Below are 14,904 nucleotides of genomic sequence, written 5' to 3'. Positions count from 1 at the left end.
ACCTGTTAAATAGCCCAATAATTAAATGACCTAATTAATAGGTAGCTCAATAATTAAATGACCTATTCCCATCCTGAGTTTTGAACCAATGGAGAAAGATATGTATAATTGATACATATGATAGATATAAATTGAACAAGTAGTAATAGTAGGCTAAGGAGCATGGATGAATTATGCCACCAACAGCCCCCTGAATAAGATCCCTTGAATATAGGCAACTAGAGAGTGTGTCTGCTGAAAATCCACTGCCAAGCAAGAAAAACTATGGCATGATACCTTTAGCGTAGGCCTAGGAAGGACTCATCCATATTTGCCTCTCCTCCCAATTCACCTCCCAAGCCAGTCTCCCTTTTATTTAAGGTAAAAGAGGGTCAGTTGGATTTCAGGGATCCATAAACACAGTTCTGGACTGAAGCAGGGAGTAGGTACCCACCAAATCCTTGGTTCTGCTTCTACTTCAGAATATGTATTTTCTCCATCCATAAAAAATAATTCATGGAACTATGCATTTAGTTAGCCAATCTTTGCTCTTTGGAAGAAAATCAATATTAACTATTTCATTGTACACATTGTGATGAAGGAAGCTGAGTCTGATTTTCCCCCCAGAGGCTCTTTGATGTCCTGTCACCTCCTCACAGACCTTACTCTCTCCCAAGCCTCTATATTTTTATTTATTCAGTTCTTTTTAATGGTGCTAGAGACCATGAATCCAGAATTTCACACATATGAGGCAAATGCTATACCACTGAACCAGGTCTCTTTTATATGGTGGGGGGTGTATTTGGGCCCACAGGGTGGCAGTAGTCCTGACTCTGATACCAGAAATCGCTTCTGATAAGGCTCAGGGGACCATATGGGATGCCGAAGATCAAATGCAATTTGGTCCCAGATCAGCTGTGTGTAAGTTAAAATCCCTACCTCTGTGCTATTGCTCTGGCTCCTATTTTTATTTTAAATTGAAGTTACATGGCTTTGTTACATTAGTTTCATATGTGCATCATTGAAAATTAACATATTATTAAGTTCACCACTAAAAGTTTAATTTTATCCTTTTCCATACAATTGGCCTCTTTTACCAGATTTATAATTCCTCTCCCCATTTGCTAGCCACTAATAGAGCTAAGCCACTAATGTCTATAGATATTTGCTTTTATAGCTTTTACATTTATCTGGTGGACTTGTAACTGTCTATGTACTAGTCTGTGAACAAGTGGTTTAAAATCACTATTCTAAGAGTTTCTTTTTTTATTTAGTTCATCCATTTGCTTGACTGTGTTTATATCACATATGACAGAATTCATGTTTGTCATCCTTATATGCATTACACTTACTTCATGCGACAGGTCTGCTGTAAATCTTAAGGATGCTACTTTCCCTTTATGATCTTGCTGCTTTCAGTATTCTATCCCTATCTGTAAGATTTGTCATTGTGATGAGAATTTGTTTTGGGGTGTTTTTCTTCTGGTCTGTTTTAACTGATACTCTTTGGGCATGCAGAATTTAGTTGCATGAAGTCTTTAGCTCTTGGAGTTTCTCTGTAATGATGTCCTTGATTGTTAATTCTTTCTAGGGATTTTCTTCCGGGTCTCTGGGACTCCAGTGATTTGTTGTTTATCAAAGACTTCTTTTTTCATCTGTTGATATTCTTTGAGTATTTTTTCATTGTCTGATCATTTGCTTTAGGCTCTTTTCCAATCTCTTCTGTTATATAGAATGGTTATGCTTCTCATCTTCCAGCTCCCTGATTTGGTTCCCAGCTCCTGCTACTCTGTTGGACAGGCTATCCAGTGAGGTTTTCCTTTTGCCCAGCAAGTTTTTCAGTCTTGTTACTTCAGTTTGGAGTTTTCTGGTTTCTATTTTTATATCCTCTTGATTCTTATTTGTGGTTCGTTCAGCTTGATCCATGCTTTCTTTGAGTTCTATGAGGATCCTCCATATTTTTCCTCTAAACTCCTTATCTGAGAGGCTATATAGGTGGTTAGCAATTTTCGGGTCAACAGAGCAGCCATCTTCATTCTCTATGCCTTGTATTGGCCTGCATTTTTTTCCCCAGTGTCATGCTTGTAGTGTAGTGTTTTCTACTTGTTGTGATGCAGTTCATTGGCTAGAAGATGTGTGCAGCTACAAAATAAAGCAGAGTGGCCGCACTTCTCTGGCTCCACCCTTCATGGAACAAGACAGCCTACTTCACTTATGTGCTCTCAGGAGATGTTATGGCTGGGGTGGTTCATGGCTGCCTCAGGGAGCAGAGCAGGGAACAGAGCAGAAGCCATTTAAAATGTCTCCCAGATGCCAAAGCACATGGAAGGAATCAGGCTCCACCCTTCGTGAGCAGAGACAGCCTACCTCACTCACATGTCCTCAGAAGATATTATGACTGGGGTGGTTTACGGCCACTTGATGGAACAGAGCAGGGAGCAGAGCTTACACTTACTTCAAATAAATGTAATAGCCTCTTAGTCAATCTATTCATGTTGCTAAAAATAACAGAATTTTGTTTATATTTTATTTGAATATTAAATAGTATTTCTCTGAATATTCATACCACATCTTTGTTATAAACTTTTTAATATTGATTTCATAAAAAATTATAATAAATGTGGGTATGGGCTAGAGCAACAGTACACAAGTAGGATGTTTTCCTTGCACACAGCTGACCAAGCTTTGATCCCTAGCATTCCATATGGTTCCTTGCAAATACCACAAGGAGGAATTCCTCATACAAAGCCATGAATAAACTCTGAGCACTACTAGGTATGGCACTACTAGGTATTGTATATAATTATATATAGATATACATATACACTTACATATATATAAATATATATACTTTTAAATTGGTGTTTATATTGAAAAGGAACCTAGAGAAATGGAATCACAGAATTATAAAAAAAACTACTTTCTATTTTCTGAGCAATAGCAATGTTTCACATAATGGCAACATCAATTTACAAACCAATAACAATATTTGAGGATCACACAATATTTGAGAATCCACAACCACACCCACCTGCTAGATAAAATTCAAATTGCAGAACAATCTTTGCTTATCCATAGAACAACTTCTCTGTCATCTGAAAAATATTCTTAGGTAAATATTTCAAAAGTTAACTGAATTTCTGACAGCTTTCTCCTGCTAAATTCCTTCAAAACATTCCTCATTTTCTCCAGATTTAAACACTCTCTAAGAGTCTCTTGATGTTCAGAATTTTTAAATAAATAGCTTGGGCTCTTGTTTATTTTTCTTCCACATTGGCATTAGATGTTGGATTATTTCGTCAAATTCATAAACTCAAACTTAACAGTGTTGCAATATAATTGCATTATATCTTAAATAAATATGTTATATATCAAGACATCTTATAAAAATACAAAGTTATAAGATTTTGAAAAAGGTTCTGGCATCACAAACTGACTTTCCTAAAGTGGCCTTCATGGTTTAAACTGATCATTAACCAATTAACTGTGACAATATTAGCAAATTCAAACAAATTAATCTAATAAACAACATAATTTTGTAGGAGCTGCATACAAGAAAGTCAATAAAAATGAATTAAAAATAAATTATTTCACCAACAGAATCAAATCCAGTAACCGTTCATTGCCCATAGTGCACATCTTTCTTTAAAAAATCAAATGATGGGTGAAAGTGATAGTAGGGCATTTGCCTTGTATTTGTCTGACCTGGGTTTAACCCCTGGAACCCGATATGGTTCCCTGAGCACTCCCAGGAGGAATAACTGAGTTGAAATCCAGTAGTGACTCCTAAGCATCCACTAACATGGCCCCAAACAAAACAAGCCAAGTCAAAAGGTTGTTTGCTCAATTACCTTCAGACCTAAGGCAGATCTGACCAGAGCACCAGCAACTCATCTCACCCTGGCTTATGCAAAAGATGTCAAATTTGATGCTGATGCCCAGGCGTTAATGCTTCACAGTGTGAACCTGTTAGCCGATACCATAGCCAATTACTATTGAACCAAAAAGAAGACCAGTGATTATGGAACAGAGTTGGGGAAGTCCCAACATAACCAAAGATGGTGTGACTGTGACTAAGTCCATTGACATGAAAGATAAATAAAAAAATATTGGCGCCAAATATGTTCAAGATGTTGCCAATAATACAAATGAAGAGTCTGGAGATGGTACCACTGTGGCTACTGTACTAGCATGATCTATTGCCAAGGATAGCATCAAAAAGATTAGCAAAATTGCCAATCAGAAGAAATGTGATGCTCGCTGGTGACACTGTAATTGCTGAACTTGAAAAGCAGTCATTGACAACCCCTGAAGAAATTGCTCAGGTTGGTACAATTTATGATAAAGAAAACAAATAGATCAGCACTACAATTTTGGATGTGATGAAGAAGGTCAGAAGGAAGGGAGTCATCATGGTCAAAGATGAAAAACACTGAATGATGAATTAAAATTATTGAAGAAATAAAATTTAAAAGAGGTTATATTTCTCCATACTTCATTAATACTTCAAAAGGTCAGAAATGTGAGTTCCAAGATGCCTATGTTCTGTGGAGAAAAAAGAAAATCTTTAGTGTTCAGTCCATAGTATCTGCTCTTGAAATTGTGAATGCTCACTAGGGGCCCTTAGTCATAATTGCTAAAGATGTTGCTGGTGAAGCTCTGAGTATACTTGTTTTAAATAGCCTAAATTTGGTCTTCAAGTTGTAGCAGTCAAACCCTTAGGTTTTGGTTATAATAGAAAAAAGCAGCTTAAAGGCATGGCTATTGCTACTGGCGGTGCTGTATATGGAGAAGAAGAACTGACTCTAAATCTTGAGGATGTTCTGCCACATGACTTGGGGAAAGTGGGAGAGGTCATTGTTAATCAAAGATGATGCTATGTTCTTAAAAGGAAAAGGAGACAAGGTTCAAATTGAAAAATGTATTCAAGAAATTATTGACCCAGGATCCAAGAGCCACCCACTGAGTGGGAGAAACTATTCACCCAAAACCCATCAGATAAGGGACTAATCTCCAAAATATACAAGGCACTTGACAGAACTTTACAAGAAAAAAACAACTAATCCCATCAAAAAATGGGGAGAAGAAATGGAGAGACACTTTGACAAAGAAGAAATACAAATGGCCAAAAGACACATGAAAAAATCACATCACTAATCATCAGGGAGATGCAATTCAAAACAACTATGAGGTACCACCTCACACCACAGAGAATAGCACACATCACAAAGAATGAGAATAAACAGTGTTGGCGGGGATGTGGAGAGAAAGGAACTCTTATCCACTGCTGGTGGGAATGCTGTCTAGTTCAACCTTTATGGAAAGCAATATGGAGATTCCTCCAAAAACTGGAAATTGAGCTCCTATACGATCCAGCTATACCACTCCTAGGAATATACCCTAGAAACACAAAAATACATACAAAATGCCCTTCCTTACACCTATATTCATTGCAGCACTATTTACCATAGCAAGACTCTGGAAACAACCAAGATGCCCTTCAACAGATGAATGGCTAAAGAAACTGTGGTACATATACACAATGGAATATTATGCAGCTGTCAGGAGAGATAAAGTCATGAAATTTTCCTATACATGGATGTACACGGAATCTATTATGCTGAGTGAAATAAGTCAGAGAGAGAGAGAGAGAGAGAGAGAGAGAGAGAGAAATGCAGAATGGTCTCACTCATCTATGGGTTTTAAGAAAAATGAAAGGCATTCTTGCAATAATAATTTTCAGACACAAAAGAGAAAAGAGCTGGAAGTTATAGCTCACCTCAGGAAGCTCACCACAAAGAGTGATGAGTTTAGTTAGAGAAATAACTACATTTTGAACTGTCCTAATAATGAGAATGTACGAGGGAAATAGAAAGCCTGTCTAGAGTACAGGCAGGGGTCGGGTGGGGAGGAGGGAGATTTGGGACATTGGTTATGGGAACGTTGCACTGGTGATGGGTGGTGTTCTTTACATGAAACCCAAACACAATCATGTATGTAATCAAGGTGTTTAAATAAAATATTAAAAAAGCTACCAAAAAAAGAAATTATTGAGCAGTTAGTTAGTTATTATAGCTTAGGTAGTTACAAGTGTTGAGATTATGGTATCAATGTACAAAATATCTGCATCTGCATCACCAACACCACCACCTCCAAAGTGCCCACAGCCCTCCTTCCACCACAGCACAATGTCACCTGTACTCTGACCTACCCCAAGAAGAAGCAGGATTTTGGTTTCTACTTGTTGCTTTCTTTTCAGTCTTTCAAAAATATCTATTAAGCGTTTATTATTAATAAACAATGAAAGGACACAAAAGTGAATAAAAACAGGTTGTATTGGTTTCAGGCACTTACTGACAAAATTGTATTGTATGTAAACTTGCTTTCCTTTTAAGGTATAGAAGGATGGTGGTTCGAATCCCAGCATCCCATATGGTCCCCGAGCCTGCCAGGAGTGCTTCCTGAGCATAGAGCCAGGAGTAACCCCTGAGCACAGCCGGGTGTCATAATTGACAATCACTCATAGAATGATCAATGATAGAAATCAATTATAAAAACTAGTCAGTGTACTTATACTAACTTTGTTTATTTTTCTATTTGGGGCCACACAACATGATGCTTGAGTATTGAATTTAGATCTCTGGCATATAGAGTATGTACAGTAGCCGTTTGAACTATATATCCATATTCCTGCTTTTTAAATTTTTTTACAAGTTTTTCACCAGTGTATCTCAGTGACTTAATGATAGTGAATTAGGGCCAATGTCACCAGTGTTGACCTCCCTCTACCATAGTTCCTATTATACATCCCATATCTTCACCCTTAGCCCTCTGTACTGCTAGTGTAACAGGTCCCTTTTGTTGAAGTATATAGCTCATTATAATTTGGGCCTTTGATTCTCTTTTCATTGACACTGGCTTAGGTATTTAGAGCTAATCATATTTTTTATTTCCATTCTCTGCTCCTTGGATCATTTGGCCCCCTGGGTCCCATTCACCTTTCTTTTTTTCTTTTCTCAGTTTGTAGGGATACAAATAAATGAGAGGCAGAACCATATAATTCATTTTTCTATGTTTCTGTAAAAAGAAAAGTTGGGGCCCCTATTTAGAAAGTATAAGTATAAATAAGATTGGAAACAAAAAAAGTGAAAAGGGGGGGTTAGGTGTGGCAAGAATTTTTTGTTTGGTTTTTTCACTTTTTTGCATAGGTAGAGTAAACATTGAAGAAATTAGAAAGAAAATTTGCTTGACCTAAGAGTTATAAGGTGTATCTACCCTTAAAACATACTGTTATGAGACCGACTATATGCTCTAGGCATGTTTGTTGTCAAACCCCACTATCTTTATGGTCCCAAAAAAGTTCTGCTCAGTAGTAGTTGTCAGAGTCATTCTTCTGTAATTAGAGATCTTGGTTTTTGTACATATCCTAGGGTGAAGCCTAGGATAAAGACTTTCTTTGTGGTCCCAGGAATAGTTCTGCTCATTTGTGGTTGTAGTAGTCAGTCTTCTTTAATTAGTGATCTTGGATTTTGCACAGATACTATGACGGAGGGTCTTCTGATTTTATCCCACCATTAGGTGGTGAGATAGGTTGCCCTATCTTGGATCGTGTTTTGCTGCTTCCTTGTCATCAGGGTGTCATATGAATCTACCCTGGCACAAGTTGGTGCCAGAGCAGTTTTAAGGCTTTCCTCGGGGAGGGGTGTTGATTCCTGGTGCTAGTGCAGGAAACTGTGCCAGTGTTTAGGTTGGTCTTTGGGGATTGGGGTTGAGCTTTCGATGTCCAAACACATGAGGTCTAAGCCAGGCCCCCATGACAACTGTTCAGGGTGGAAGGTGCACTATAAAATTCATGAATTCTTACTTTTGTTAGATAAGAACTTTTTTCTATACATAAGATTTACCAATTTGTGGGCCTTTGTAGAAAGGAAAGAAAAGGAAAGAAAGAAAAGAAAGAAAAAGAAAGAAAGAAAGAAAGAAAAGAAAGAAAGAAAGAAAGAAAGAAAAGAAAGAAAGAAAGAAAGAAAAGAAAGAAAGAAAAAGAAAGAAAGAAAGAAAGAAAGAAGAAGAAGAAGGAAGGAAGGAAGGAAGGAAGGAAGAAGAAGGAAGGAAGGAAGGAAGGAAGGAAGGAAGGAAGGAAGGAAGGAAGGAAGGAGGAAGGAAGGAAGGAAGGAAGGAAGGAAGGAAGGAAGGAAGGAAGGAAGGAAGGAAGGAAGGAAGGAAGAAGGAAGGAAGGAAGAAGAAGAAGAAGAAGAAGAAGAAAGAAGAAAGAAAGAAGGAAGAAAGAAAGAAAGAAAGAAAGAAAGAAAGAAAGAAAGAAAGAAAGAAGGAAGGAAAGAAAGAAAGAAGAAAGAAAGAAAAGAAAGAAAGAAAGAAAGAAAGAAAAGAAAGAAAGAAGGAAGGAAAGAAAGAAAGAAAGAAGAAAGAAGAAAGAAAGAAGAAAGAAAGAAAGAAAGAAAGAAGGAAGGAAAGAAGGAAAGAAAGAATGAAGGAAGGAAGGAAAGAAAGAAAGAAGAAAGAAAGAAATCTGGGAAAATCTGTCTAGGAGCTATAAATAACAATTTAAAAGAACATTGGGGGAATAAAAGAAAAAAAGGAAGGGCTGGTGTGGCAAGGCTTTGTGGTTATTCTTTATTTCTTTTTTCTTTCTTTTTTTTTTTTTTGCATAGGCACAGTAAGTATTGGGGAAATTTGAAAGGGAATTCCCTTGGCTTAAGTGATACAGGGTTTCTTCCCTCAAAGCGTACTCTCATGGGAACTATAGGCTCCGGACATGCTCATTATCGAATCCCAAGGTCTTTTTGTAGTGCCAGGAAACATTCTACTCTGTAATAGAGATCTTGGTATTTGCACAGGTCATAGGACGAAGTGTAGGGTACAGTCAAGTTCTTCTCCATCAAGGTTTTCTTAATCAGTCTTCTGTAATTAGTGATCTCAGTTTTTGCACTGAACCTAGGATGAAGCCTAGGATAGAGTCTTTCCTTACGTTTCCATAAGTTCTGCTCAGTTGCAGTTGTCAAAGTCAGACCTCTGAAACTAGAGGTTTTTTTATACAAATCCTAGACTGAAGCCTAGGCTGGGTCTTAGTCTTCAGGCAACATTCTGCCTATTTGAGGTTGTCAAAGTCAGTTTAAGGGCTAATATCTAACATATACAAGGTGCTGACAATTTAACAAGGAAAAAATCTAACCCCCTCAAAAAATGGGGAGAAATGAACAAACACTTTCTCAAAGAAGAAATACAGATGGCCAAAAGTCACATGAAAAAATGCTTCACGTCTCTAATCATCAGGTAACAATGAGTTACCATCTCAATCGAAAGAGACTGCCACACATCACAAAGAACAAGAACAATTAGTGCTGGTGGGGATGTGTGGAGAAAGAAACTTATTTACTGTTGGTGGGAATGCTGTCTAGTCCAGCCTTTATGGAAAACAATATGGAAATTCCTCAAAATCCTGGAAATTGAGTTCCCATATTATCCAGCTATTCCACTCCGAGGCATATACCCTAGAAACACAAATACACAATACAAAAATGCCCTCTGCATGCCTATGTTCATAGTAGCACTATTTACAATAGCCAGAATCTGGAAACAACCCAGATGCCTGACAACAGATGAGAGGCTAAAGAAACTACTGTGGTACATATAACAATGGAATACTATGCAACTGTCAGAAAAAATAAATTACATTTTCCCATACATGGATGCACATGTAAACTATTATGCTGAGTGAAGTAAGTCAGAGGGAGAGAGATAGTCTCTCTCAGGGCCAGAGCAGTGGCACAGGTGGTAAGGCATTTGCCTTGCATACACTAACCTAGGATGGTGCAATCCTCCGGCATCGTATATGGTTCCCTAAGTCAGGGGCGATTTCTGAGCACATAGCCTGGAGTAACCCCTGAGCCTCACTACGTGTGGCCTAAAACAAACAAACAAAAAATAGTCTTTCTCATATGTGTGATTTAATAAAAATAAAAGACAATATGGTAATAATATCTAGAGACAATAGAGACAAGGGCTGGAAGGACCAGCCCATGATATAAAACTTACCAGAAAAAGTGGTGAGTGCAGTTAGAGAAATAACTGCATAAACAACTATCATGAGTGAGTAGTGAGTGAGAGAAATTGAATGCCTGTCTCAAATACAGGCAGGGTTTCAGGGAGGCGGGGTGGGGAACATTGGTTGACTGGTGAAGGTAGTATACTTTTCATGACTGAACCCAAATACAAGCATGTTCGTAATATGGTGTTTAAATAAAGATATTATTACGATTTTTAAAAAGTGGGGAGAAAAATGAGCAGACATCTCCTCAAAGAAGAAATACAGTTGGCCAAAAGTCACATGAAATAATGTTCAACAATGAAGTATCAACTCACACCACAAAGGCTGGCACACATAACAAAGAATAAGAATAATCAGTGCTGGCATAAATGCAGGGAGAAAAGAACTTTCATTCACTGCTGGTAGAAATGCCATCTAGTCTAGCCTTTCTGGAAAACAGTATTTCTCAAAAAAAAAATGGAAATTGAGGGTTATTATGATCCAGCAATACCACTTCAATTGAAATACCCTACTAGCATGAAATATAATACAAAATGCCTTATGCACTCCTATGTTCATTGCTCCACTATTTACAGAAGCCAAAATCTGGAAGCAACCGAGGTAACTGACAACAGGTGAGTAGCAAAAGATGAGTAGCTGTGGTAAATATACACAATTGAATACTGTGCAGTTGTTAGGAAAAAGGAAGTCATGAAATTTGCTTATATATGGATGAACATGGAGATTATTATGCTGAGTCAGAGGGAGAAAGATAAATATAGAATAATCTCTTTCATCTGTGAGCTCTAAGGAAATTACAAGACAGTGTAGGGATGATATTCAGAGACAGTAGAGATGAGAATTAGGAGGACCAGTCCATGGTAGGAAGCTTGCCACAAAGAGGAAAGAGTAGAGTTAGAGTAGAGAATGATATACTATGAAAGTGATTGTTGGAACTGATCACTCTGGAGAAGAACAGGATGTTGAAAGGGGATAAAGTAACATGCATGGCACCCCTTATTTAGCAGTAGTGCAAACTACAGTGTCACATAAGAGAGAAAAAAGAGAGAAAGAGGGAGTGAATGGAGTAAAATGCCTGCCCCAGAAGCAGGGAGGTAGTGTGGGCAGTAGAGAAGAGGGCATCACAGAGGGCTAGAGGGACTTAACACTGGTGGCAGGAAATGTGCACTGGTGGTGAAGGTTGTTGTAAAGTGTATGACTGTAACTCAATCCTAAACAGCTTTTTCTGTGAATAAACAAAACTGAACAATCTTGTATGAACAACCTTGTAACCATGGTGTTTAAATAAAAAGAAATTTAAAAAAGAAGTCATCATATATTTGCAGTGGAATAAATATAAACAATAAAATATTATATTCAACATGCTGAAAGAAAATGACTGTCAATCTAAAATTCTAGGCACAATAGAAATATTCAAGATAAGATGTAAAATAATATTTTCCAGACAAATAAAAATGATAAATATTTTACCTGCAAGATTCAATTGAGAAAATTTCAAATAGAATTACCATAAATGGGCCGGTGGCTGTGCTGCGCGAGGTGCTGCTGCTGCTGCTGCCGCTGCCGTCGTCGTCCCGAGGCGGCGGGTCGTGGCGGGCGGAGAGGGCGCGCTGGGACAGGTGGGGCCGCCGTCGCGACTCCAAAGCTCCGGTGGCTCGCCGTCCACCCGCCTTCCATGTAGGCGATCGAGAAGAGCATGCACCTCGGCCGCCTGCCCTCGCGCCCTCCGCTCCCCAGCAGCGGCGGCGGAGGCGGCCAGAGCGGAGCCAAGATGCGAATGGGCCCTGGAAGAAAGCGAGACTTTTCTCCTGTTTCTTGGAGTCAGTACTTTGAGTCCATGGAAGATGTAGAAGTAGAGAATGAAACTGCAAAGGATACTTTTCGAGTTTATAAGAGTGGTTCAGAGGGTCCAGTGCTGCTACTCCTGCATGGAGGAGGCCATTCTATGCCCTTTCCTGGGCTGTATTCACGGCAGCAATCATTAGTAGAGTTCAGTGTAGAATTGTGGCTTTGGATCTGTGAGGGCATGGTGAAAAATAAGTAAAGAACTCTGAAGACCTATCTGCAGAAACAATGGCAAAAGATGTTTGCAATGTGGTTGAAGCCATGTATGGGGACCTCCCTCCTCCAATTATGTTGATTGGACATAGCATGGGTGGCGCTATTGCCGTTCACACAGCATGATCCAATTTAGTGCCAAGCCTTCTGGGTTTGTGTATGATTGATGTGGTAGAAGGTACAGCCATGGATGCACTCAATAGTCCTAAAACCTTCACGTCTCTAGAGAATGCCATTGAGTGGAGTGTGAAGAGTGGCCAGATTCGAAATTTGAAGTCTGCCCGTGTATCAATGGTTGGCCAAGTTAAACAGTGTGAAGGAATTACAAGTCCAGAATGCTCAAAATCTATAGTGGAAGGAATTATAGAGGAAGAAGAAGAGGATGAGGAAGGAGGTGAATCAGTAAACAAGAGGAGAAAGGAAGATGACATTGAGACCAAGAAAGATCATCCATATACTTGGAGAATTGAACTGGCAAAAACAGAAAAAATCAACAAAACAGAAAATTCACCAGAAAGATTCCAGCCCCCAAAGTACAAGCACCTACCAACTTAGTATCAGAGCAAAATGAAGCAAAAACATAACAAAAAAAAAAAAAAAGAGAGAGAGAAATAGAAAAATCTACATAACAAGAAAATTAATTGCAAATCTCTTAGTGACAGAATTAGGCACAATCCAAAACCATGTAAAATATCAAGTGACATAATCAATAGATTTGGCCTAAAATTATAAAGCCAGATCACTAAAAATTTATTTGCAATCATTTTTAGTCATGAAAGTAATTTGTTGACCAAAGTAGAAATTATTTTAGAAGAGAAATAATATTTTGTTGACTGAGTTAGAAATGTTCCAGAAAACATTAATATAAATACTTTAGAAAATTTTGATGTTTGAAAATTAAGTAGTACACTAATTACTTGTAGATGCTAGATAATCAAAAGCAAAAGCTAGAATGTGTTTTGAAATTAATAAATTTAATACAGCATATCCAAATTATTAGATTTTAGATTGTCCTTTATACTATCATTTAATGATGGGCAACTAGGCAATTTCTACCTGAGTAGTTATATTGCTATTTAAGAGGAAAAATCCATAGTTGGTAAACTAATATTACAAAATAAATTTGAAAATATATAGATACTAAAATATTTTAATCAATAATAATGTACAGAGGAACTAATTTTTAAATATTCGTAATAGTTTATGAAATGTGACATTGTATTCATATTGGGTATATTAAAAATTACTGACAAATATGCTTAGATGTAATAATGATATTGTTTATGTTCAAAAAGTAAACTTTTAATATAAATAATTTAAATATATTTGCTGAGATGAACTCTAGGCTGTGTTTTAAAATAAAGTTATAAACATTGTGATTTTGTTTTATGTAGCGTAGAGACAAAACAGACAGACCAAATAAAGCAAAATGATTCTTGATATACTATAAGTTAAAATAAATAGGTTACCAGAAAGGAAGTGGGGTGAGAAAGAAATGGAGTAAATTCAGACAAAAAGGACAAGTGCATGATAAGGGGATAGACGTGAACTTAGAGTTCTAATAATATGTTAGTTACATGGAATTACATGAGTGGATTTTTATTGATGCACATACAAAAATATGTGCTAGTATTATGTTGCTACAGTTTAAAAAGTGATTTCTTAATATAGTTGGTGTGTTGTTTGGGTGCTTTTGTTTTTGTTGTGTTTTCTTGATGAAACAAGATTTGGCATGTTTTGATAATTTTTTAAGTAGATGGCGATTATACTAGTCTCATTTTGATAGCCCCTCTGTTTCATACATGTTTAAAATTTTCCATAATGAAAAGTTTTTAAAATATTCTCTAGAACCAGATGGTTTCACCAGGGAACTCTTCCAAACATTTAGATAGAAATAATGTCAACCTTATACAAATTCTTCCATAGAGAGAAAAAGAGAAACCAGAAAAATTCTGGGAATAAGTAGCTAGAATTAGGGATGTGTGTGTGTGTGTGTGTGTGTGTGTGTGTGTGTGTGTGTGTGTGTGAGAGAGAGAGAGAGAGAGAGAGAGAGAGAGAGAACTTCCCTCATGAAAATAAACCTCAGAAAATCCTTCAAACAATATCTACAACAAAACTAGGTCATACAGCATTTTTAAATCTTCAAAATATTACTAGATATATTGTGTAAATACCAAGATATTTAGTTATAGAGGCCTGATTTTATCATCCACAACTGAGTGAAAAGTCTCCTGGAACCATGAAAAGACCTTGGGTTGTGAAAATGAGCAGGTAAGGAACCTGATAATATGCTTCATGGGAGAAGAAGCCGTGTATCTCTTAGGCTAAGATAATTCCTTTCTAATTTACCCAATATTTACTGTGCCTATGCAAAAGAAGAAGAAGAAGAAGAAGAAGAACAACAACAACAACAACAACAACAAGAACAATGACAACAACAAGAACAAGAAGAACAAGAACAAGAACCAGAAGAACAAGAACAAGAAGAACAAGAAGAACAAGAACAAGAAGAACAAGAAGAAGAAGAAGAAGAAGAAGAAGAAGAAGAAGAAGAAGAAGAAGAAGAAGAACAAGAACAAGAACAAGAACAAGAACAAGAACAAGAACAAGAAGAACAAGAACAAGAAGAACAAGAAGAAGAACAAGAAGAAGAACAAGAAGAAGAACAAGAAGAACAAGAAGAAGAAGAACAAGAACAAGAAGAAGAACAAGAAGAAAAGAAGAAGAAGAAGAAGAAGAACAAGAAGAAGAAGAACAAGAACAAGAAGAAGACAGAAGAAGAAGAAAAGAAGAAGAAGAAG

General features: G+C 37.3%; 2 pseudogenes; both read left to right on the top strand.

The window, feature by feature from the left end:
* Positions 1 to 3,781: 3,781 nt before the first annotated feature.
* Positions 3,782 to 7,234, top strand: LOC126032196 (60 kDa heat shock protein, mitochondrial-like; annotated as a pseudogene).
* A 4,486-nt stretch (positions 7,235 to 11,720) lies between these two features.
* Positions 11,721 to 12,658, top strand: LOC126032195 (protein phosphatase methylesterase 1-like; annotated as a pseudogene).
* The last annotated feature ends 2,246 nt before the right edge of the window (positions 12,659 to 14,904 follow it).

The sequence above is a fragment of the Suncus etruscus genome, chromosome 16 (genome assembly GCF_024139225.1).
Source record: "Suncus etruscus isolate mSunEtr1 chromosome 16, mSunEtr1.pri.cur, whole genome shotgun sequence".
Taxonomy (NCBI): domain Eukaryota; kingdom Metazoa; phylum Chordata; class Mammalia; order Eulipotyphla; family Soricidae; genus Suncus; species Suncus etruscus.
Note: the sequence above shows the minus strand (reverse complement) of the source record. Positions and strands in the feature narration are given on the sequence as shown.